Genomic DNA, 23,015 nt, shown 5'->3' on the forward strand with positions numbered 1-23,015 from the left:
TGGGAAGGTTTGGGTCTGGCAAGTGGGTACACTTGCCAGGTCGAACTGGCAGTGTAAAACTTCACACACAGACACTGCAGTGGCAGAACTGAGACATGTTTACAGGGCTAGTCATGTGGGTGGCACAATCAGTGCCACGGGCCCACTAGTAGCATTTGATTTATAGGCCCTGAGCACACAAGTTGCACTCTACTATGGGCTCACTATTGACTCAAAGACCTGGTCCGATCTAACATTACCTTTTTACCTTTGTTTTGTTTTCTTTAAAGTTGTATTATAAGTTTGTTAAACCTTTTTCTCCGCTCTGTCTCTTTACTCGTTTCTGTCTCTCTAGTATCGACTTGATGTGGCATGCACCATCTAGGGCTTTTTATTATAATCTACACTGGGGAACTGAAAAAATACCACAAATCCTACCATGATAGAATGTATAGGTTTCAGCTTTTACTGTAGGGATACAGAATGACTGCCTCCCAGCACAGTTCTTGCAAAAGAATCCATAGGAAATAGAGAAAACTCACATTAGAAGTTGGGATAATATGCATTGAGACAGCCATTCTCTCAACCATGGTTAATACATAATTGAATACTTCATTTTAATATTCCAATCACCAACATTGTACTGGACCAATACAATTAACCTTATTTAAAGTAAAAAGCATGAACATGATAAAACCTAAAAAGCCAAGCTTTATTAAAAAAGGAGAAGAACCTCAATTGTAGTGTAACAAAGTAATAATAAAAATAGAAGTAACTAAAGTAGTGGAATTTAGGGCCTGATGTATGAACATTTGGTGAGTTGCTAATTGGTTGCAAGATGAGTTGTGACTGCAAAAAGTGCCATTAAAGATATTAGAAACCCTAAAAAGTAGGAATTTCTTAAGGTACCCCAGTGTGGCGACAAATACAAATGCAAAATAGCAACCACATAAAAGCAAATACCAATTTGAAATTTGTGATTCTTGCACACGATTGGCTTGCAAATTTTAAATAGTCACAGACACAACTCTTTTGCACTTGCAATTAAACATCCAGAATTGGCAGGCGATAACCCGGTGCAAAGTTACGAAAAATAGAATCCTGACACACTAGTTTGCAAAACATGTCTTTGAATAATATTTGGGGGTGTGTGACGTTTTCATAATCTTAAAACATTTACATTTTTAAAATATTCTATGTGATAATCCATGTTTTGGTTAATGGGTTGACTGTAGGTAGGAGATGTTTATGTATATTAAAATTTTGAGTAATTTATTTGTCTTATATTTTTATTAACTTTAAAGGTCAACTCCTAATGAATCTGGACACTGAGTCCTGATGATGTCTTTGTGGATTAACACTGGAAAGCCTTGGCTGTTCATTGGGCGATTAAAAAACTGAAGTCATTTTTATGGGGCAGTACAATTGTAGTGAGAACTGATCACAAGCCCCTATGTAAAGTGTTCAATTCCAAAGAGACTGACTCAATTCCAACTAAAATATTGAAGTGGGTTGTAGTTTACAGGAGTACAACTTCCATTTAAAATAAATTCCCCGGGCAAAAAATGTAATTGCAGATAACTTGTTTCAGTTAGAAACTGAAGGAGGTTCTGAACTGGACAACAGGTCGACCACGGGTGATTCCACCAAGCTGGTGTGTGAAGTAGGTTATGAAATAATCTCTAAAGATACATGGAAAGAAGCAATGTAAGAGGATGAGGTACTGCAGAAGGTGATGAATTTTATATGTACAGGTTGGAACTATAAAGGTCAAGGGGATGAGGAATGTAAAGACTTCTGGTTAGTGAAAGATCAGTTAACCTTTAATAGTGATATGTTACTTAGAGGTAACAGGTCAGTCCCTCCTGTTTTATTACAAGAGGAATTGTTGAATCAAGTACATAAATGCCAGCTAGGAGTCTCTAAAACTAAAGAAGGCTACACTCAACATACTGGAGGCCTGGAATGGATCTACATGTAGAAAGTTAAGTGAGAGATTTCATGCATTGTGCTGTGAGAGAAAGAACTATGAAGCCTAGGGTACAACCGAAGGCCATCAGGAGCCGTCTTGATAGTCAGTGGAAAGACATGCCTTGGAGATAATGTGACCCATTTATTGGAATGGTCATGCAAACTATATTATCGTTGAAATTAATGTATTTTCTAAGTGGCCTGAAATATGTTTTTCCAAGGGCATTGAGACGCTGTATGTAATAAAATCTTTGAAGGATCTCATTGCAAAAGAGGGTCTTCCTGAAACTATATTGACATACAATAGGGTGCAGTTGGTTTCAAAGGAGATGAAGAATTTTCTTCAGGGATGCGGTATTAAACACAAGAAAAGTTCTCTCTATCATCCCAAAGCTAACAGGATGGTAGAGAGGTTTAACCATGTTCTGAAAGAAACCATCTCTTTAGCAAAAAATTGTAAACCTAATTGGAAAAAATAAGTACACAAAAGGGTGGAGGTATACAGATTCACTCTGCATACTACTACGGGTGAATCACCATTTATATTGTTTAGGTGAAGACATCATAATACTGTACTAGAACCATCTTGGGTCAATAGGTTTCCTGAGTGATAAAAGGAGGAACAGTGATCTGAAGAATGGAAGTTGAAGGAGGACAGAAAAATAAAGAGCAGCAACATATATTTTGATACGAAATACTCAGCCAAACCAACTGTCATTGCAGTAGGAGATATTATAATGATTGAAAGACCAGGTTGGAAAGATTTTGAGTGAAAAATGTCAAATCCTTTGATGGTTATAAAACTATTTACCAATGCTATCAGGATGGAGGATCACCATGTGTGGAATCTTATTCATGTAGTGTTGTAAATAGGGTGATATATGGAGAATGCTGAGAAGTGACCTTGAAGCGATGAGATGGTCAATACAAATAATTTGACAAAGACACCAGTAACAAGTTTGACAGGAACAATCATAAACTGCCCATGTTGAGAAAATCTGGCAGGGTGATACCGAGATCTGTATACATGGGTGACTATGGCCCTCATTATGACCCTGGCAGTGGGTGATAAAGTGGCAGTAATACCGCCAACAAGCTGGCAGTCATCACCACCAAATTATGACCATGGCGGTGATACCCCAATAGACAGGCAATGTACCACACCAATCACATGGCGGAAACAACAGCCAAACAGCGGTAGCCTGCCAACAGCCAGGAGGAAGTCAAAGTACCGCCCACAATATTAAGACACACGGATCCGCCACCTTTTCCAGGGTGGTACCAATGTCAACAGAAGACTGGCCAAAACAGAGCTCAAAAGTGAAAGGACTCACCATTGAAGACACAGGGAAGAACCACGCTGCCACAGAACGAGGAGTGCAAGTCTTCCTGATGATCTTCTACGTTATGCTCCACCTGGAACACCAACGCTGACACAGACAGTGAGTACAGACAGCTAGCACACAAGGGAGGGAGGGAGGAAAACGAGAGTGACATCACAAGCATCACACACACCATACACACAACCAGCTGCACAAGAAAAACAATTTGTCCCCGAAAATCAGCAGAATAATACAAGGACAACAGGAATTGACTAAAGTGATTGTAATCAGATCAACAACAAAATTAATAGTCCGATTTGGTAATGAAACAGATATGTACACATGTACAAAAAGGGACACTGCCCTGTTCAAAGTTCAAAGGGCCCACATGGGCACAGGGCGCAGTATAATGCCCAACTCGAATCCTGAGCACATCCAGATAGAACACTGCAGGGGCATCAGTTTGCAAATAGGGAGGCACCTCGGGGGGGGGGTACTTCAGCCGGATGCGGGAACAAGCCCACTGGTTCTGGAGGGGGCAACATTCCCAGTGCTTTGTCCTGTGGAGTGCAAGGCCACAGTCTCTCAAGTGGGTGTCTTCCCCACTGGTTATAGAGGGGACAACATGCCCAGTGCTTTATCCTGGAGTGCAAGGCCACAGTCTCCGGAGTGGGTGTCTTCCCCACTGGTTCTGGAGGGGGCAACATGCCCAGTGCTTTGTCCTGGGGAGTGCAAGGCCACAGTCTTCCCCACTGGTTCTGGAGAGGCCAACATGCCCAGTGCTTTGTCCTCGGGAGTGCAAAGCCACAGTCTTCCCCACTGGTTCTAGAGGGGGCAACATGCCAAGTGCTTTGTCCTGGGGAGTGAAAGGCCACAGTCTCTAGAGTGGGTGTCTTCCCCACTGGTTCTGGAGGGGGCATCATGCCCAGTGCTTTGTCCTGGGGAGTGCAAGGCCACAGTCTCTGGAGTGGGTGTCTTCCCCACTGGTTCTGGGGGGGGCGACATGCCCAGTGCTTTGTCCTGGGGAGTGCCAGGCCACAGTCTCTCAAGTGGGTATGTTCCCCACTGGTTCTGGAGGGGCAGCCTGCACAGTAGCCCCTGGAGGGTGGACTACATGGTGTCCACCGGCGGTGATGGCTGCATGGTGGTGGGTGTTTGGGGAGGCTCCTTGACAGACCCTCCGCTCACTGATGGCTGCACATCCATATCTGATGATGTGGGCCCGTGACAGCTGGTGGTGGTGGCAGTATTAGTCTGACAGCTTCCACTGGCATAGAGTTCCTCTTCTCCTCCTGTTCATGGTTTGGGGATTCCTTTCCCTTCTTTGCAGGGGTAGATGGGCTCTTACCCCCTCCCCTGGTGGTGCAGACTCCTTCCCCTTCCTCACAGCTGGTACAGGCTCCTTCCCCTTCCTCACAGTTGGAGCAGGCCCATTCCCCTTCCTCACTGCTGGTGCAGGACTCTTCCCTTTCATCCCTGGTGCTGCTGGCTCCTTCCCCTTCAGCTTCAGTATTGTAGGTCTGGTATCCTTACCTCTATCCAGTAGGTGGTGCTACCACTGTCTCCCTGGACTGTTTGGATGAGGTGCTGGGCTGTGTCCTTGGTACCCAGTCCATAAGTGCAGGACGGGGTAGGGGTAGGGGAGGGGTCAAGTAGGGCAAGGAAAAGCCTTTTAGGGATGTGTGGGCGGGAGGAGGGAGGTGTAATGGGAGTGGAGGATGAAGGAGTGGTTGTCAGAGGTGTATGTCTGCTGGATTTGGGGGTAGGTGCATGGGCTGTATGCAGATGTGAGGTGGATGGCTGTTGGGTGTCTGAGTGCTTGTGTTTGTGTCCTTTAGGAAGGTGGGGACAGACACAGTGGGAGCGGACACAGGGGACGCGTGCATGAATATTGTGGAGGTGTCTGCCAGTGAGGTGTGTGTTCTGCTTGGTGTGGTGATGCTGGTAGTGGATATTGATATAGTGCATGCAGGTGTGAGTGTGGACGTAACTGGGTGGGAGTTGGAGGAGGAGGAGAAGGAGGGGAGACAGTGGAGGCTGTGGATGTTGTTGTGTCTACAACGGTATGTTGTTTGTGTGAGTGCCTGTGTGATGAAGTGTGGTGCTTCTGTTTCCCTGTGCCACTCTTGGGTGTTGCCTTGTGTGTATGCACGTTTGTTTGTGTGCTTGGGATGGGCTGGTGTTGAGGAGAATGGGACTGGGAAGTGGGAGTTGGAGGGAGGGAACGGTTGAAACAGGGACAATGGCTGCCATCAGAGAAGAGGCCAGAGCCTGAATCAATCTCTGTTGGGCTGCCAAAACACCATGAATGCTCTCCAGGAATGCATTGCATTGCTGCATCTGGGATGCCAGCCCCCGGATGGCATTCACAATGGTTGTCTGCCCTACAGAGATGGATCTCAGGAGGTCAATAGCCTCCTCACTGAGGGCAGCAGGGCTCACTGGGGCAGGGATTGAGGTGCCTGGGGCGAAGGAGATGCCCACCCTCCTGTGTGAGCAGGCATGGGCAGTTCGCTGAAGGGCTACTAGGAGGGCGGTGCTGGTACGGGGGTGGTGCCTGTATCTGCAGCTGGGGTGGTCACAGAGGCGTCCACCACCACCAGGTAACTCCCATCAGAGGAGGTATCAGAGTCTGTGTTGTCCCCGCCACTCTTCGCCGTGGTGCGCCCCTCACCCTCCGTCCCACTGGTTCCCTCGGCGTCGGTGGATTCTGCCTCCAGGGTCCTGCGGGATGCAGCTTCCTCTGTCGCCGGTGCCTCTGCTTCTCCGCCAGATGATGCTAATGCACACAAGGACAGGATGACAAAACAAGAAAGGGGGGAGAGAGACAAAGTATACACTGGGTCAATGACTGCACCAACACCACCGTTGGCATACACAGCACCCTCATACACAGGGAACAGGCCTATTCACTATGCATTGCACTAATAGTGATATTGCTAGCCACCAAGGCATGAGGAGGAGCACACACCACCAACTGCAGCACACCTAGGACACACGCAGCCCTGCCTAGAAGTGAATACTAACAAGCTATGTTACCTGTATTTGTCATGCAACCCTTACCTTTCAGAGGACCTACGCTGCTATGTCAGGCCTGGCCTTAGGGGCACCCACTAACACACAACCACCACCCGGATACCACCCCACCAGCCATAAGTTATAATGATACCCACTGTACTCACCCCCTTGTGGCTGCTGTGATGCCCTCAAGTGCCCATCCAGCTCTTGGTAGGCCACCTCCAGTGTGCAGGCCATCAAGGGGGTCAGGATCCGACGGGCACCCCTTCCTCATTGGTAGGCCATACCCAGCTTGGCCTCCACGGTCTTCCATGCCCAGCGTCTCAGGTCCTCCCACCATTTCTGACTGTGGGTGCTCCACCTGCCATAAACCCCCAGGGTCTGCACGTCCTTAGTGACGGCACGCCATAACCCCTTCTTTTGATGGGCGCGGACCTGCAGAGTTAATACATACGGGAGAACTCCATTAAACAAACAGTCCAGCCTGTCACACACATGGCCCGCCATACCCAATCCCATCAACATTGCAAAACACATAGGGCAATTCACAACATGTACACCGGCAAGATAAAAAACCCCACCCACCCTTACATGATGCCTCTACGCACATCTCGATGCATTCATGCCACATGCATCGTGCCCACAGTGTAGTCACCTGTTGGTCTGGAGGCCCATACAGCAGTCCGTACTGGGGTAGGACCCCATCCACCAGTCGCTCCAACTCCTCAGAAGTGAAGGCTGGGCCCTTTCCCCAGTCACACGGGCCATGGTAGGTTACAGACACAGGTCACAGCAGCAAATGCACTGTAGGTCTTCTCCTGTGGAAGTTCAGGAAACGAGTGAGGAATGAGATATAAAATGGCAGTCACATCCGCGGTGGTGTATACCATCACCACCGTCATACATCCCCATTGGCCACTGTTCCCCATAGGGCCCAATAATATCCAATGAAGAATTGCACAGTGGTTCCCGACTGCCTACCGCCAGGGAACACAACATCGGTGGATTTACCTCACTTCCACCTGTCCCTCAACACAGGACAGGCGGTCGCCATTTCAGGGTGGGGAACAATCCTATTGATACGTCCTGCAACACAGGATAAAAAGCACATACTTTTCAATTCCACTGTCCCAAAATATGCTTTCACGATGTGGACTGCTGTTGTGGTATAGCTGTTCAGATTGTGACAACCTACTCACTCTTGTGTCCCTTAGATACCTACCGCTGCGGATGAATAGGAGATGGACACAAGCCCCTGTGTACAGACCCCTGTTGGACTTAGCTACACTGGAGGACAGGCACATCATACTCACCTATAGACTGGACAGGGCCACAATCACAGAGCTGCGTACCCAGTTGGAGCCTGACCTAATATCAGCTATCCGTCATCCCACTGGGATCCCCCCTCTTGTGCAAGTTCTATCAGTGCTCCATTTCATGGCCCCTGGTTCCTTCTAAGTGACAGTGGGCTTAGCAGCAGGAATGTTACAGCCAATGTCCTCAAAAGTACTGGCAAGAGTCTTGTCCACCCTGATAAAACACATGTGCAGCTACATTGCTAGCCCCCAGGCTGGAGATTTGGCCATTATGAAGGCCGGGTTTTATGCAATGGGACATATACCCAACATATTTGGGGCGAATGGCGGTACACATATTGCGTTTGTCCGCCCCGTGCCAGAATGAACAGGTGTACAGGAATCATAAGAGTTTCCACTCCATGAATATGCAGATGGTGTGCCTGGTGGACCAGTACATCTCCCACATCAAGTAAAGTATACTGGGTCGGTGCATGATGCCTTTGTCCTGAGGAATAGCAGCATCCCAAATGTGATGGCCCAACTACAGAGGCACAGGGTGTGGCTTATAGGTGAGTCTTGTTCTCCACCCAGTGTATGTTGGTGTATACTTATGCTGTTGGCCAAATAGGATAGTGGTTGGCTAAATGTTGTCCCTGAATATTTGCAGGTGACTCTGGTTACCCAAACTTATTGTGGCTGCTGACCCCTGTGAGGACTGCTAGGACAAAGGCTGAAGAACGTTATAATGCCCCCTGGTCATGGACCGTTGTATTGCATCAGTGAAACCTGCTCTTTGTGCTGACCATAACTGTCCACAGCGACCAACAACGGCAGCCCTACACTTTGAACTACAGTAACGACAGCCTGCAATGACCACCAACGTGAAGCTACTCCAACAACCATCCAAGACGCCCTTCTGGCTCTTTGTGTTACAATGAAACCATCCACGAGGCCTGACTTGCTCTTTGCCTACAGCGAAGACAATCTGCGACGCTCAGCTTCATCTTCGCGGCCTCCAACAACATGAATGTAACACTTTGTGCTGGACTTAAGAGGGAACTTTTCAATGGGACTAACCTGGTCCCTGGATCAGGCCCTCACCCCATTGCAATTGGCCAGATCTTGTGACTTTCCACCAGTCTAACAAGACCGGACGATCATGAGAGTTGCTTTGTACTTTTAGGCACTATTTTCACTACAGACTTCAAAAGGAAATATCTATGGTTCCCCTGATTGGAATTTTGTCGATCTAGCATCATTTTACTTCTGAAAATTTGCTTTGCTTTTCTAAATAGGTTTGGGATTTTTCTTCTGCTGTGTTTTCACTTTATTACTATTTGCATACTGCATGAAGAATGTACACATTGGCTCTAAGTTAGGCCTGACTGCCTTTGTGTCAAGCTACCAGAGTTAAGCATGGGTCAACTTAGTGGCTTCTGTGGTTCACCCTGACAAGGACTGTGGTTGTTGCCTGACTGGGGCTTCCACCCCCCTCAACCAATAACCCAATTTCTTGCAATTGTATTTTACATTTCTATTAGTTTAAATTCTTGCATCAATTGTTCTAGCTATTCCCAATCTGGAGTTATGCCTTATGGGATGTTATAATGTAATGGAGTGCTTTTTTATGTGAGAACCAGATTTGCCACTATGAAAAACAACTTTGGAGATTTTTAACTGCCAGGACATGTAAAATTTCAGTATACACGTTCTTCTTTTTAAATACCATGCATGAGGCCCTATGGGCATTTAGGGGTATATTTATACTTCTTTTGCGCTTAATTTACATCATTGTTTTTTATGTAAATTCAGTGCAAAACTAACTTCATATTTATACTTTGGCACTAGACCCTTCTAGCACCAAAGTTATAGAGTTAAAGTTACTTTCTGGACGTAGAAACCTACCTTGCATCAATGAGATGCAAGGTAGCCCTATCCAGTGCAAAAAAATTGATCTATGGCCTTAGCACCATATTTCTCTCCCCTCCCCCCTAAATTCACGCACTGGGGGAGGAGGGGTCAAATTGCACCATTATTTAACAGCTGGGTCAGGGCAGGTGTTAGGGGACCTGTGGGCCTATTTCCATTGTGGAACACCATGGAATAGCCCACAGGTGCCCTTCCCAGGCCCCAGGGACACCCCCACCCACACTAGAGGGACAGCAGAGGATGGGGGACCCCATCCCAGTTAAGTATAGGTAACTACAGGTAAGTTTTTTTTTTTAAGTGCCATTGGGGGTCCTGAAATGGCCCCCCCTACATGGCAATGGGTGCAATGGTCATGCCCATGGGACCCTGGCCCTCTGTGCTGGCCACTAGGGTGGTGGTCATGACTCCTGTCTTTTCTAAGACAGGAGTCATGTGGTATGTACGGTTTTGCATCAGAAAATGATGCTAGGCTGGTTAGAGTCATTTTTGTTCCTCTAACCTGCCTAATGTCATTTTTTGGCGCAAAAACCCACCCGGCTAACATCATTTTCTTTTTATGCTAGATTACCCTTTGTGCCGGCTTGCACCATTCTATAAATATGGTGCCCGGCTGGCACTCAAGAATGGTGCAAGTTGGTGCAAAATGTTTTAATGCATAACTGCGTTAGTGCCGTTTTGCACCAAAAAGTATAAATACGCCCCTTAGTGCCTACCTTAGGGGTGACTTATAAGTAATGTAAAGGAAAGTTTAGACCTGAAAAAAGGTTTATTCGGCCTGGTGGAAAAGACAGTTTAAAAAACAGCTACCCCGGTTCACTGGCATACCTTGAGACATAGTTTACAGTACTGCTTTAGGGTGGTACTATTGGTGCTGCAGTCCACTGGTTGCATTTAATTTACAGGCCCAGGGTACGTGTTATAACATATACTAGTGACTTACAGGTGAATTAATTGTGGCAATTAATTATATACCACTTTTAGCATGTTTAAAAAGGAAGAGCGCAAACACTTTATCACTAGTTAGCAGGAATAAAGTGTGCAGAGTCCTACAGCCAACAGGAATAAAGTGAGTAGAGTCTTACCACAGACAAAAACACGTTCCTCCACAGAAGAATCTGGGGGAATACCACACAAAAGAAGGCACTTTTCAACAGTGTCCAATGGGGAGTGTTGCCTCATTATCATGCGGGATAGCACCATGCAGATCAGGGGAATCTCTGACATTGTGCCCATGCTGTATTACAGATAGGAGTACAATGGCAAAGAAACCATGAGAAGCCGAACTGATTGTCAAAACCCCACCCCTTTTCCCCAGGCACTCCCAGGCATGTCAGAAGGTTTATTGGGGCTTGGAGAAAAAACATTTGCAAGGACTTTCATACATTTCTGAACCAACAAGCAGCTCGTAGTTAGGAAGCTATGTTCTCTAAGGAATTTGAAAGCACAGAATTTGGTGCTGAATTAAGAAGCAACTCACCAAATCCTTTGTTTTACTATTAGTCATATGTTGTAATAGGAGAACAATGCCTCAAAATGTGTGGGTCCTCGAAAAAAGAACCCTTGGAAACCTTCCCATTGTGACAGCCCTTGGTGCTCTCAGGTGTTTGTTGTGGGACCCACTGACCACCCAGGCATCCTTTTGCAGGTATTTCTGCCCCATTTTTGATGTTTAAAAAAGAAATGTTTATTTTAAAAACAAAACAACATTACAATTAATTAACTTGTCCTATCCCACCTCCCATACATAATATTAGATCACATTTACAGCATAATTTGTACTATCCCATCAAATTCTAGCTGATCAGCACCACAGACATATTAAAAGAATGATAATCAACTGTCCCCTCCACATCTTGTCCTGGTTCAGGATCTCCCATTTCCTTTTGTATTCGACATCAACTGAGTGCCATTCTATCCTTCTTCCCTGTTCCACTCTGTTGTTAAACACCCTGTGGTGTACCCCACATTCAGCTCGTACCCACTTCGCAAATTCCCATAACAATTGCTTTCGTGTGGGCAGTCGTTTGGACAACCATCTTAGTGCTATACACTTCTTTGCCACAGTGAGGCCTAGTTCCAATATCTTCTTTGCATATTAAGGGCATATTTATGAAAAGTGGCGCATCATGTCATGATGTGCCACTTTTCTTGTGCCCCATTGGGCCCCCCTAATGCCATCCTGTGTGCATCGTATTTATGATACCGCACACCATGGCTCACGTTAGGGAACTAGCGTCAAAAATGTTGATGCTAGTTTGGCACTTTGCAGGATTAGTGCCAAAAATGTTCACGCTAATCCTGCAAAGTGAAAGGAAACCCATTGAAAACAATGGGAGCATCATAGGCAGGTGTTAAAAATGACACAAAAAATGGCACAGTGGTATCTCATAGATTCCTCAGCGCCATTTTTCTGGGCCTCCTAGTTTGAATTACTTCACCACAAAAACACTTACACCCAGGCATATCCACCACATGTGAATATAGGTTCCCTCTGCTATTCTGCAATTTGGGCACTGTTCTAATCTGGAGGAATCAAGTCTGTGCAGCCATGTGGCTTCATGTAATTCCTGTGTATGTATTTATAATATATACGTTTCAATCTTGTATTATGTGTAACTCTCCTGCAGCTACACAATATAGATGTTCAGTACCATTCCATTAACTCCATTCCCATATCACCTTCCCACTGAGTCTTCAGTGTAGTTATACCGGTAGCTGTGCATGGTACCAACAATGAGTAAATTTGAGTGATTAGTTTGCCCTCATCTCCAATGTCTGGGAGGGTCTGGTTTAATACATGTGTTTCCGGTTTTCGTGGAAACCCTGCCCAGGCCTTGTGACCAACCACCACCAAATATGCATATATCAGGAAGCATCCATCACCTATTCCCCATTTATCACAAAAATCCTCATAGCCTACCATCAAGCCATCCTCAAACAAGTCTCCCATGTCATGTGGGGTATCACCTTCATCTCTATGTTTCAGGAAAGATGGCATCATTAGGCTAATTGAGGAGCACCAGGGAATAAGCTGCTGCATATAAATGTACTCGTCCCCTTCTCTTTTAGTTGGTTGTCCCCATATATCCACATAGGTCTTTACCTGTATATGTATGGCTGTCCATTTCTTGTAAAGGACAAAGGGCAAATACAGTAGTGTCTGTGCTCTCTCCTGAAACCACAGCATTGTATGCTGAATATGAGCTGCTCAATAATAGGCCTTGAAATGTGGTTCCTGTAACCCTCCACTATCCCATGGTAGTTTCTATACCTCCAAACTCATCTGTGCCCTTCCTCTCTTCAGTAGAACAATCAATGCAATGTATCCACTTTGTGGAAGCAAGATTCCGGTATGCTCATCGGCATGTGTTGCAAAACATGTTGGCCCTCCTTATGATATTGGTGGTAAAAGCCGCCTACTGCCACGGCAACGGCTGCCAAAAGACCGTTGCTGCGGTTACCAGCCGTCTGCAGTATTATGACCACAGACGGATTTCTACCAGAAGAATGTTTGTGCGTGCCTGTATGTGGGTGTGTATTTCACGTTGAATGTGTGTGCATGTATGGAGGTGTGAGTGAGTGTACGTGGTGTTCTTGAATGTGTGTCTGTGTGTATGTATGAAAGTGTGTGCGAATGTGTGTGTGAATGGGTGCCTGCATGCTTGGATGCATGTGGGAATGGGTGTGTGTATGCGTGTGTGTGATGGGGTTTGGAGAGGAAGGTGGGTGGGGGTATGTGGAGAGGGGGGTAGGGAAGACCTCTATCAGTGACAGGGAAGGGATTCCTTTTCACTGATAGTGTCTACCGCCATGGTTTTCATGGCAGTAAGGAAGCCAAGGAAACCATGGCGGTAGGCGGGGTCATAATACTGCAGGCAGTACAGTGACAACTGCCAGGCTGGAGATTGATGTCTCCAGCCTGGAGGCTGTTACCGCTGTGGCGGTCAGTGTGGTACATTGGCGGTTTGGCTTGTTGGCAGTACTTTCCGCCATATTACCGCCGACCGCCAGGGTCATAATGAGGGCAATAGTACTCAAGGTAGCATGATCATTTTGCTAATAGGGATACGCCCCACTAAGGACATCGGGAACTTCAGACGCCTGTGTAAACTTCGCTATAGGGATGTCAGTAAATTTGTTCTCATCAGAATCATCTGCTTCATAGCAATCTGAACTAGAATACACTCCTAGGTACTTTACATCTCTGTGGGCCTCTTCTGTGGGTTGGGTGGAGATGTCTGGACCCTCCTGTCTGGTGACGTTGGGTAGTGGTCCTGCAGGGGTGTAAACGCATGATTATTGCATCTATGTGTGTCATGGTGTGCAATGGGTGGGTGACCGTGTACCCCAGTGCTAGCATTCCTGTGTGGGGGCTTGTGTGATGATGGTTGAGGGTGGTGTTATGGGTATGTGCAGTGAGCATGCTTTAGTGATGGGTGTCCATGCTTTGTTGTGTCATGCAGGGCTTGGTGTTGGGATGTGTGGTTTGTGTTATTAGTACATTTGTGAGGAGTTGGAGTGATAGTGGAGGGGGCGAGGGTAGGGGTCTGTGATAGCATGCAGGTAGGGTGGGGGATATGATAGTTCAAGGTTTGACTTACCAGAGTCCATTCCTCCACCGACTCCTCCGAGGCCCTCAGGATGCAGAATCGGCAAGACCTGCTCCTCCCATGTTGTTAGTTGTGGGTGAGGGGGTGGGGGTCCGCTGCCAGTCCGCTGTACTGCGATGTGGTGTTTTGAGACCACGGAACGCACCTTCCCCCGTAGGTCGTTCCACCTCTTCCTGATGTCGTCCCGATTTCTTGGGTGCTGTCCCACTGCGTTGACCCTGTCGACTATTCTTCGCCATAGCTCCATCTTCTTAGCTAGGGAGGTGTGCTGCACCTGGGATCCAAATAGCTGTGGCTCTACCTGGACGATTTCCTCCACCATGACTCTGCGCTCCTCCTCATAGAACCTGTGGTGTCTTTGCTGTCCCATGGGGTGGTGTGGGTGATGTGTGGGGTGGTGTGTGTGGTGATAAGTGTTGTGATATGTAGTGGTGTGTGGTGTTTCGTGCGTGGAAGTTGTGTGGGTGATGGTGTTGAGTGCCCGTGGCTGCTAGTTTGTTGATGGTGGTGTCTCTCTCTGGCCTTCTTTCTGAATTTTTTGTCGTAGGGGTTTGTGGGTGATGTGGGTGTGTGTTTTATATTGTATTGGGTGTGTGGGAGTGGTGTGTGTTTGTGTATCAGGTGTGTGTATTTGGAATTGTCCAATGTGGCTGTGTTTTGTAAGAGTGTGTGTATTTTGAGCGCGGCGGTGTGTACCGCCAAAGGAATACCGCGGTTGAAAGACTGTTGTGTGGATTCGTGGGTCGTGATAGTGTGGGCGTATTCCTGTTGGCGTGACGGTGGAGGTTTTGTTTTCGCCAGTTTATCACTGACCTTTGGTGTGGCGGACTTGTGTGGGTGTCTGAATATTGTCGGATTTCGAGATGTGGGTCATAATAGCTATGGCGGAATTCCGCAGCCGTGGCGGTGTGTTGGCGGTGTTCTGCATGGCGGTAAGCAGCTTTTACTGCCAATATTGTAATGACCCCCATAATGCATGAATCATTACATTGCATAAGGTTTGTCATTTTGCATTATGTTGCCTGTACTGAGCGCGCACTGTCCTGATGTTGATAACCATACACCAGCATACACTAGTAAAAGCTTGCAGGGTAACACCAACCATAGAGGGGACACCAGGGATGTACAATATGTCATACACATTAACCATAACACATCATTTACATCCCCACAGGTACCCCAGTCAATGTCACTGGAGAGGAGGTGCCAGCACGATCGAGTCCCCCATCAAAAAAGGCCAACAGTGATGACAGTAACTCTGGTCTTCAGGATCTGGACGAACTACCTTGCCCATCAGGGACCACTGGACAGCCAGTTACCCAAGCCCAGTCACAGACCACCACAGATCATCCCCCATCAGGAAACAATACCACAGCACCCACCTAGCATACCCAAACCTCTGTCCCCAGGACAGGTCAATCAGCAATGTGCCCACCTGTACAGGGACCCCAGGCCACACCTTGCACACAAGACAATCAGGAACCTGGGGTCAGTGATCACACGGTTCAGGGGACAGAGACACAAGCCAACAAGGACACTGGGCGTACTGCTGTGCGCCAGTGGGAGGACAGGACCAGAGAACCAACTCTCCAGGAGGCGCTCTCTGAGATCGTGGGAGCCTGTCAATATTCCCAGGAAACGATGGGCCAGATCCTAGGCAACGTGCAGGAGAACAGGCGGTTGCAGGAGGGACAGTATCAGGGGATCAGGGAGGACTTGCAGGCCATCAACAACACCATGATCTACATAGCAGGGGTGCTGGCAGACATGGGCAAAATTATGAGGGTAGCAGAGTCACACCAGCGGGCACCTGCCACTAGCCAGTCATCTGAACAGCCTTCCACTTCCACTGCAGCTATTGGCCAGGAGGCCCTGCCAAAGGACTCACAGGCCACCAGCACCCCTCCTCCTGCAGAAGGTGAACCACCCGCAAATGTTCCCTGCGATCCAGACACAAGTAAGAGACACTTGCTAAGACCCTCACAAGGAAATGAGACTTTCCTGATTGTCTCCCTTGTGTCCCACTCAGTCACCTTGTCCACCTTGAAGTGCTAGTGCTCCCCTTCCTATGTCCCCTTGGACGATGCACCTGTGCTACGAACAGACTGAAACAATACCCTGGACTTTCCTCCATCATCACCCCATCCCATTGCACTTTCCCCTCTATATATTAGCACTACAATAAACACCCTTGGTTAAAAATTGATTCCAAGTATGTCATGTATTTCAAATATGTATTGATTGAAAACTGTACAACCATTGCACATTAAATGTACATAGAATGAGCATAGAATCAATGACCTGTAGGTGGTTGTTGTGATCACACCAGGAGTATTTGTCAAATCACCAACATCTGAGAAATGAATAGCCAGAGATAATAGTAAGTGGGCATATAAGTGGGAACTACCAGCATGCCAATGCCACACAGATTACAACCAACGTAATTTAAATGTAAAGCTGCACAGTCCCACCTGTGGGCCATTAGAAGTACTGACGGATTACAGATGTTCTGTTGTCCACATCCTCACCCTCTGCCTCCTCAACCTCACTGTCCACAGGGTCCACTGCTGCCACAGGGGCATCTCCAGTCTCCTCCCCCTGCAGAAAAGTGACGTGGCATCTGAGGACCAGGTTGTGCAACATGCAGCATGCCACCATTATCTGGCGGGCCTTCTTGGGTGAGTAGCACAGGGATCCACCTGTTAGATGGAGGCACTAGGACCTGCCCTTCTGGAGGCCAAAGGTCCTTTCAATTATTCTTCTGGTCCGCCCATGTGCCTCATTGTAACGTTCCTCTGCCCTTGTCCTGGCATTCCTCACTGGGGTCAGTAGTCATGAGAGGTTGGGGTAACCAGAGTCACCTGCAAATATAGGGTGACGACTGTTAGATACACACAAACCCTTAGGGGCAATCCCATACCCAGACACCAACTTATACTCAGTGGGGACCTTTGGCTCATCTATTAGCCACACCCGGTGCCTCTGGAGTTGGCCCATCACATATGGGATGCTGCTATTCCTCAATATAAATGTGTCATGCACAGAGTCAGGATATTTGGTATTCACATAGGAGATGTACTGGTCCGCCAAACACACCATCTTCACATTCATAGGGTGATACCTTTTTCTATTCCTGTAAACCTGTTCATTTCTCAGGGGCAGACAAATCCTACATGTGTACCCTCAATGGCACCAATGATGTTGGGGATAAGTCCAAGGGCATAAAAGTCAGCCTTCACTGTGGCCAATTCATCCACCTGGGGGAGCACGATGTAGCTGTGCATGTGTTTCAGCAGGGTAGACAACACTCTGGTCAACACGTTGGAGAACATGGGCTGAGACATCCCTGATGCCATGGCCACTGTAGTTTGAAAGGAACCATTTGCCAGGAAATGGAGCACTGACAGGACGTGCACTAGAGGGGGATACCTGTGGGCTGGCGGATAGCTGACATCAGGTCTGGCTCCAATTGGGCACACAGTTCTTGGATTGTGGCACGATCAAGTCTGTATGTGATGAGAATGTGTCTGTTCTCCATTGTCGACAGGTCCACCACGGGTCTGTAAACCGGAGGATGCTGCCATCTCATTATCTGCCTCAGCGGTTGTTGCCTATGGAAGAGAACGGTGAGCAGAGGTTCAGATTTCCACATATATTGCACCAATGTTGCTGAATTTATTTTACAGAAGCAGTATGTGAAGTCGAGAGTCAGTTGATGTGCCAATGTCGGCTGTGACACAGTTAGGTGTCATGCCCTGTGCCCCACTAAAATGGCGGCTGCCTGACCTGTGAGGAGGGACAAGTGGAAATGAGATAACTGCACTGGCGTTGTGCGCCGTGGCTGTAGGCGGTCAATGACCGCTGCGCAGATTCACATTGGTTATTATTGGGCCCTATGGGTTACAGGAGCCAATGGCGATATACGCCAGCGGTGACGGTACGCACCGCCGTGGACGTCACCGCCATTTTATAACTATTCACTCACTTGCTACCTGACCTTCAAAAGGAGAGGACCTACACTGCCAGTGCTGCTGTGACCTGTGTCTGGAAGTGACAATGGCTCATGTGTCTGGGGAAAGGGCCCCTTCCTTCACTGCGGAGGAGTTGGAGAAACTGGTGGATGGGGTCCTACCCCAGTACACATTACTCTACGGTGTTCTAGACAAACAGGTGATTACACTGTGAGCATGATGTGCGGGAAATGCATGTTTGAAGTGGTGTGGATGTAAGCCACATGTTGGGGGGTGCTGAGGTGTCCTGGCCTGAGTGCTGCATGAGAGGTGGTCAGTTTATGAGCGTCAGGGCATGGGTGGGAATTGGTGGGCAATGAGTATGACGGTCCGGACGGGTGAGTAATTTCCTTTTCTGCTGTCCTTTCCCTCCAGGTCAGTGCCCACCAGAAAAAGGATATTTGGCATGCCATCAAGGAGGTGCGGACCCTGGTGGTCTATCACAGGCGGAACACCCACTGCTGCAAGAGATGGGAGGACCTGCACCGCTGGACCAAGAAAGCAGCGGAGGCCCAGGTGGGGCTGGCCTCCCAACGTGGAAGGGGTGCCCGTCGCACCATGACCCCCCTGATGTTCCGCATCCTGGCGGTGGCCTATCCGGAGTTGGATGGGCGCTTGAGGGCATCACAGCAGCCACAAGGGGGTGAGTACAGATTCTGAAAGCTGACTTTGCTCGCATTAGGAGGTACCTGGGTGGGGGATGTGGGTGTGGGTGGCCCTAGGCCAGGGCGGTCATGGCAGGGTAGGTCCCTTGTTGTGCAGGCTCTGGCACACTCCTACCCCAATGGTGTAAGTGACCACCTACTACTGTGCAGGGTCATGTGGGTTTCAGGTGTGCAGATGCTGGCGTTAGGCATTGTACCCCATGGGCTTGTGACTACCTAAGTGACTGGTTGGGCATGGCCTAGTGCATAGGGCGGCTCCCTGTATGTTGTGTTCGCCAAAGGTAGTGGTCTTGCTGGCATTGACCAAGTGTATCCTCTTTCTCTCCCCCCTCCTTTTGTTTTGTCACCCTGTCCCTGTGTGCATTAGCATCATCTGGCAGTGGAGCAGAGACACCAGCGACAGAGGGAGCTGCATCCCACATGGGCCATGAGGGCGAATCCACAGAGGGTGAAGGCACCAGTGGGACGGAGGGCGAGGGGAGCACCAAAACAGGGACAGGAGGGGAGACCAGTGACAGCAACTCCACCTCTGATGGAAGCTCCTTGGTGGTGGCGGACACCTCTGTGCCCACCCCAACAACAGGTACAGCCGCCACCGTCCCACTATCACCGCCCTCCCAGCAGCCCCTCAGCATGTTTGCCCTGCCCGCTCACCCAGAAGGGTGGGCATCTCCTTATCCCCAGGCACCTCAGGCCCTGCCCCAGTCAACCCCTGCTGCCCTCAGTGAGGAGGCTATTGACCTCCTGAGATCCCTCACTTTTGGGCAGTCAAACATTGTGAATGCCATCCATGGTGTCGAGAGGCATTTGCAACCAACAAATGCATACCTGGAGGGCATTCACTCTGGCGTGGTGGCCCAAAAGAGAGCATTTCAGGCTCTGGCCTCAGCACTGATGGCAGCCATTGTCTCTGTGTCTAGCGTCCCCCTCCAACTTCCTCTACCCAGTCCCAATCCCCTCAATCCCAGTCTATCCCAAGCACATCTTAAAACCAGCATGCACACAAGACAACACACAGGAGTGGTTCAGGCAAACACAAGCACCACACTTCATCTCACAGGCACTCACACAAGCATCATACCCATGCAGACATACCAACATCCACTGCCTCCATTGTGTCTCCCTCTTCCTCGTCGTCCACCTCCCTCCCAGTAGCTTCTCTACTCACACCTGCATGCACTACATCCTCATCTACTACGTCCATCACCAGCACGCCCATCACAACACAGCCCTCACTTGCAGTCACCACCACCACAACCATGCACACATCCCCTGTGTCCTCTCCCAGTGTGTCTGTGACCGCTCCTCCCAAAGTACACAAATGCAAGCACCCGCCCACCCAACAGCCATCCACCTCACAACAGCATCCAGCCCATGCACTTTCCCCCAACCTCAGCAGATGTACACCACTCCCTCTTCCTCCACTCCCAAACCCTCTCCATCTTCCCGTCCCAGAGTGTTTAAAAAACATTTCCTGGCAAACATTGATCTCTTCCCTACGCCTCCCCCCCATCCTTCCCTCGGCCCAGGGTGTCCAGATCCCAGGCCAACACCTCAGCCACCAAGTCGGCGGACGCTGTGGTATCTGCAAGTCCCAGAGGATCGAAGGGGGCACCCGTCAGGGCAGCCAGTGTGCCACCAACACCAGCAAAGGACCAACCCATTCCACCAACTGCCAAGGTGAAGAAGGGGCCAGCATGCAGCACGGCCAATGAGCACGACCCACCCAGCAAGGCCTCCTCCAAAACTCAAGCTGCCAGTGCCAAGGTCCCAGCAGCATCTGCCAAGGTGGGGAAGGGGAAGAAATCCCGAGGCAAGGCACTTCAGCTCTCGGAACTCTAGGTGAGGAACTGGTGCCCACCATCAGTACCGACAGCCCTGCAACCTGTACCGTGGCAAGCACAGCCGCAGGCACCGCCACCTGCCCCTCCATCTGCACCACCACATCCCCAGCCGGTGCCACAACAACTGTCAGCAGCAGTATCCCCAGTGGGCATCTGTCTGCGGCTGTAGGAGATGGCCTGGGGTCTCCCTCCACCACTACCAGCACCTGCACCACGGCCAGCATCGGCAGCATCCTCGCTGCAGGCACCGCCGCAAGCACCGCCACCTGCACCGCCATCTGCACTGCCACATGCCCAGCCGGTGCCACACCTGTCAGTAGCAGCATCCCCAATGGGCTGCCGTCCGAGGCTGCAGGAGATGGCCTGGAGCCTCCCACCACCACTTGCAGCACCCCCACCAGCACTGGCACTACCAACAGTTTGTAGCCTTAATCCCCGCACGATGGAGTCTGGGCCTGCCTCCATGGATTATCATGCTACCTGTTACCTGCAAATCTAGTGCCTCAGACACCCAGGTGAGGGAATGTGAACTGCCACCCCAAGTGCAGCATCACTTGGCACAAGGCCCCCTCTAGAATCAGTGGAGAAATGCATCCACTATCACTATCCTTGGCAGGATGGAGCAGACTGGGCACAATGCCCCCTCCAGAACCAGTGGAGAAATACATCCACTATCACTATCCTTGGCAGGATGAAGCAGACTGGGCACAAATGCCCTCTCCAGAACCAGTGGAGAAACGCATCCCCTCCAGAGACTGTGGCTTTGCACTCCCCAGGACAGAACAATGGGCAAGTTGCCCCCTGCAGAACCAGTGAGAAAGTCACCCACACCAGAGACTGTGGCCTTGCACTCCCAGGACAGAGCAATGGGCATGGAGTCCCATCCATAACCAGTGAAAAAGTCACCCACACCAGAGACTGTGGCTTTGCACTCCCCAGGACCAAGCAGTGGGCAAACCACCCACTAGAGAGACTGTGGTCTTGCACTCCCCAGGGCCAAGCAATGGGCAAACCACAAACTTGAGAGACTTGAGAGACTGTGGCTTTGCACTCCCCCGGACATCGCTGTGGGCATGTAGCCCCCTCCAGGAGCAGTGGCGTAGTACCATCTTCCGGCTGAAATGCCCCTTCTTCCCCTTCCCCCTGAGGTGCCTGTGTGTTTACGACCTGATGCCCCTGCAGTGTTCTCTCCGTTTTGAGGCAAGAGTCAAGTGTGGGCTTTGCCCATGAGGTTTTGGCCCAGTGGGCCATGGACATTTGCAAAGGACAGTGTACGGCCTTCTGTACATTTTGTAAATATTTGTATATACTGTTTTTCTAATCATTAACTATATCTGCATATTTCAAAATATCACTGTTTGACCTTAATTGCTTTTGTCCTTGCGCTCCTCCAGGGGTTAACGGGGTGTAAATGTACTGTTGATGCATGTTTTTGTGTGTATGGTGTTGTGGGTGAGGATAGGGGCGGGGGTGTTGCATGTGTGTGTCACTCTCTTTTTCCTCCCCCCTCCCCTGTGTGCTAGGTGCAGTACTCACCATGGTCGTCGCAGTCGTCTTTGATATCCATCGTGTATGAGGAGGTAGACCAGCATCGGCAGGACCTGCAGCCCCGGCTCGATGGCGTCCTGGTTCTTTGTTGATTGTCTAGAGGTGAGTGGTTTCACTTCCAAAGTCCTCTTTCTGCCGTGCTTTAGATGGCGCCCCGGAAAAGCTGGCAGATTGGCGGGTTGTGATAGGGTGGGCAGTAAAGTGTCTTCTGCCTGTCTTTTGGCGGTGACCGCCACAGTGTTTGTTGCTAACGCCGTGGCAGTCGGTGCATTAAAGTGGCTGTCTATGTTGGTGGTTTCCGCCATGGTCGTGATTCCATTTTTTTTACCGTCGGCCTGTTGGCGGTATTACTTTCGCTTTATCACCGACCGCCAGGGTTGTAATGAGGGCCTATGTTTGTTAGCGAAAAAATTCTGTTGGCGAGAGTGTTCATGCCGTTATCAACAACTGCTAAAGCCTTTTCTACGTTTTTCTTATCCATTTGCCTTAACCGTGCAGCAGCTTCTACCTGAGAAAGACTCCATATCTCATTATACATAGCATAGATGAATCTTTTAGAGTGCTGTTTCCTAGGACCTAACAAAAAGTTCTGCAAGTCTATATCTTCAGAAAGCATGTTAGGTATTCTTTAACTGTGGCTAACGTGTTTGACTGTACTCATTGTTGGCACAGTTTACCCACACTGTATGTAGTAACTATCCCTGTGTGTTGACCTGAGAGAAAGCGAGGATCTGGCCAGCTAATCATGAAACACCCTGAGGAATTCAAGAAATGCGCCTGACAGCCATTGGTGTCTACGGGTCAAATTAACCACCCGCCGG

Source organism: Pleurodeles waltl, chromosome 7 (genome assembly GCF_031143425.1).
Source record: "Pleurodeles waltl isolate 20211129_DDA chromosome 7, aPleWal1.hap1.20221129, whole genome shotgun sequence".
In the NCBI taxonomy this organism is placed as follows: Eukaryota; Metazoa; Chordata; class Amphibia; order Caudata; family Salamandridae; genus Pleurodeles; species Pleurodeles waltl.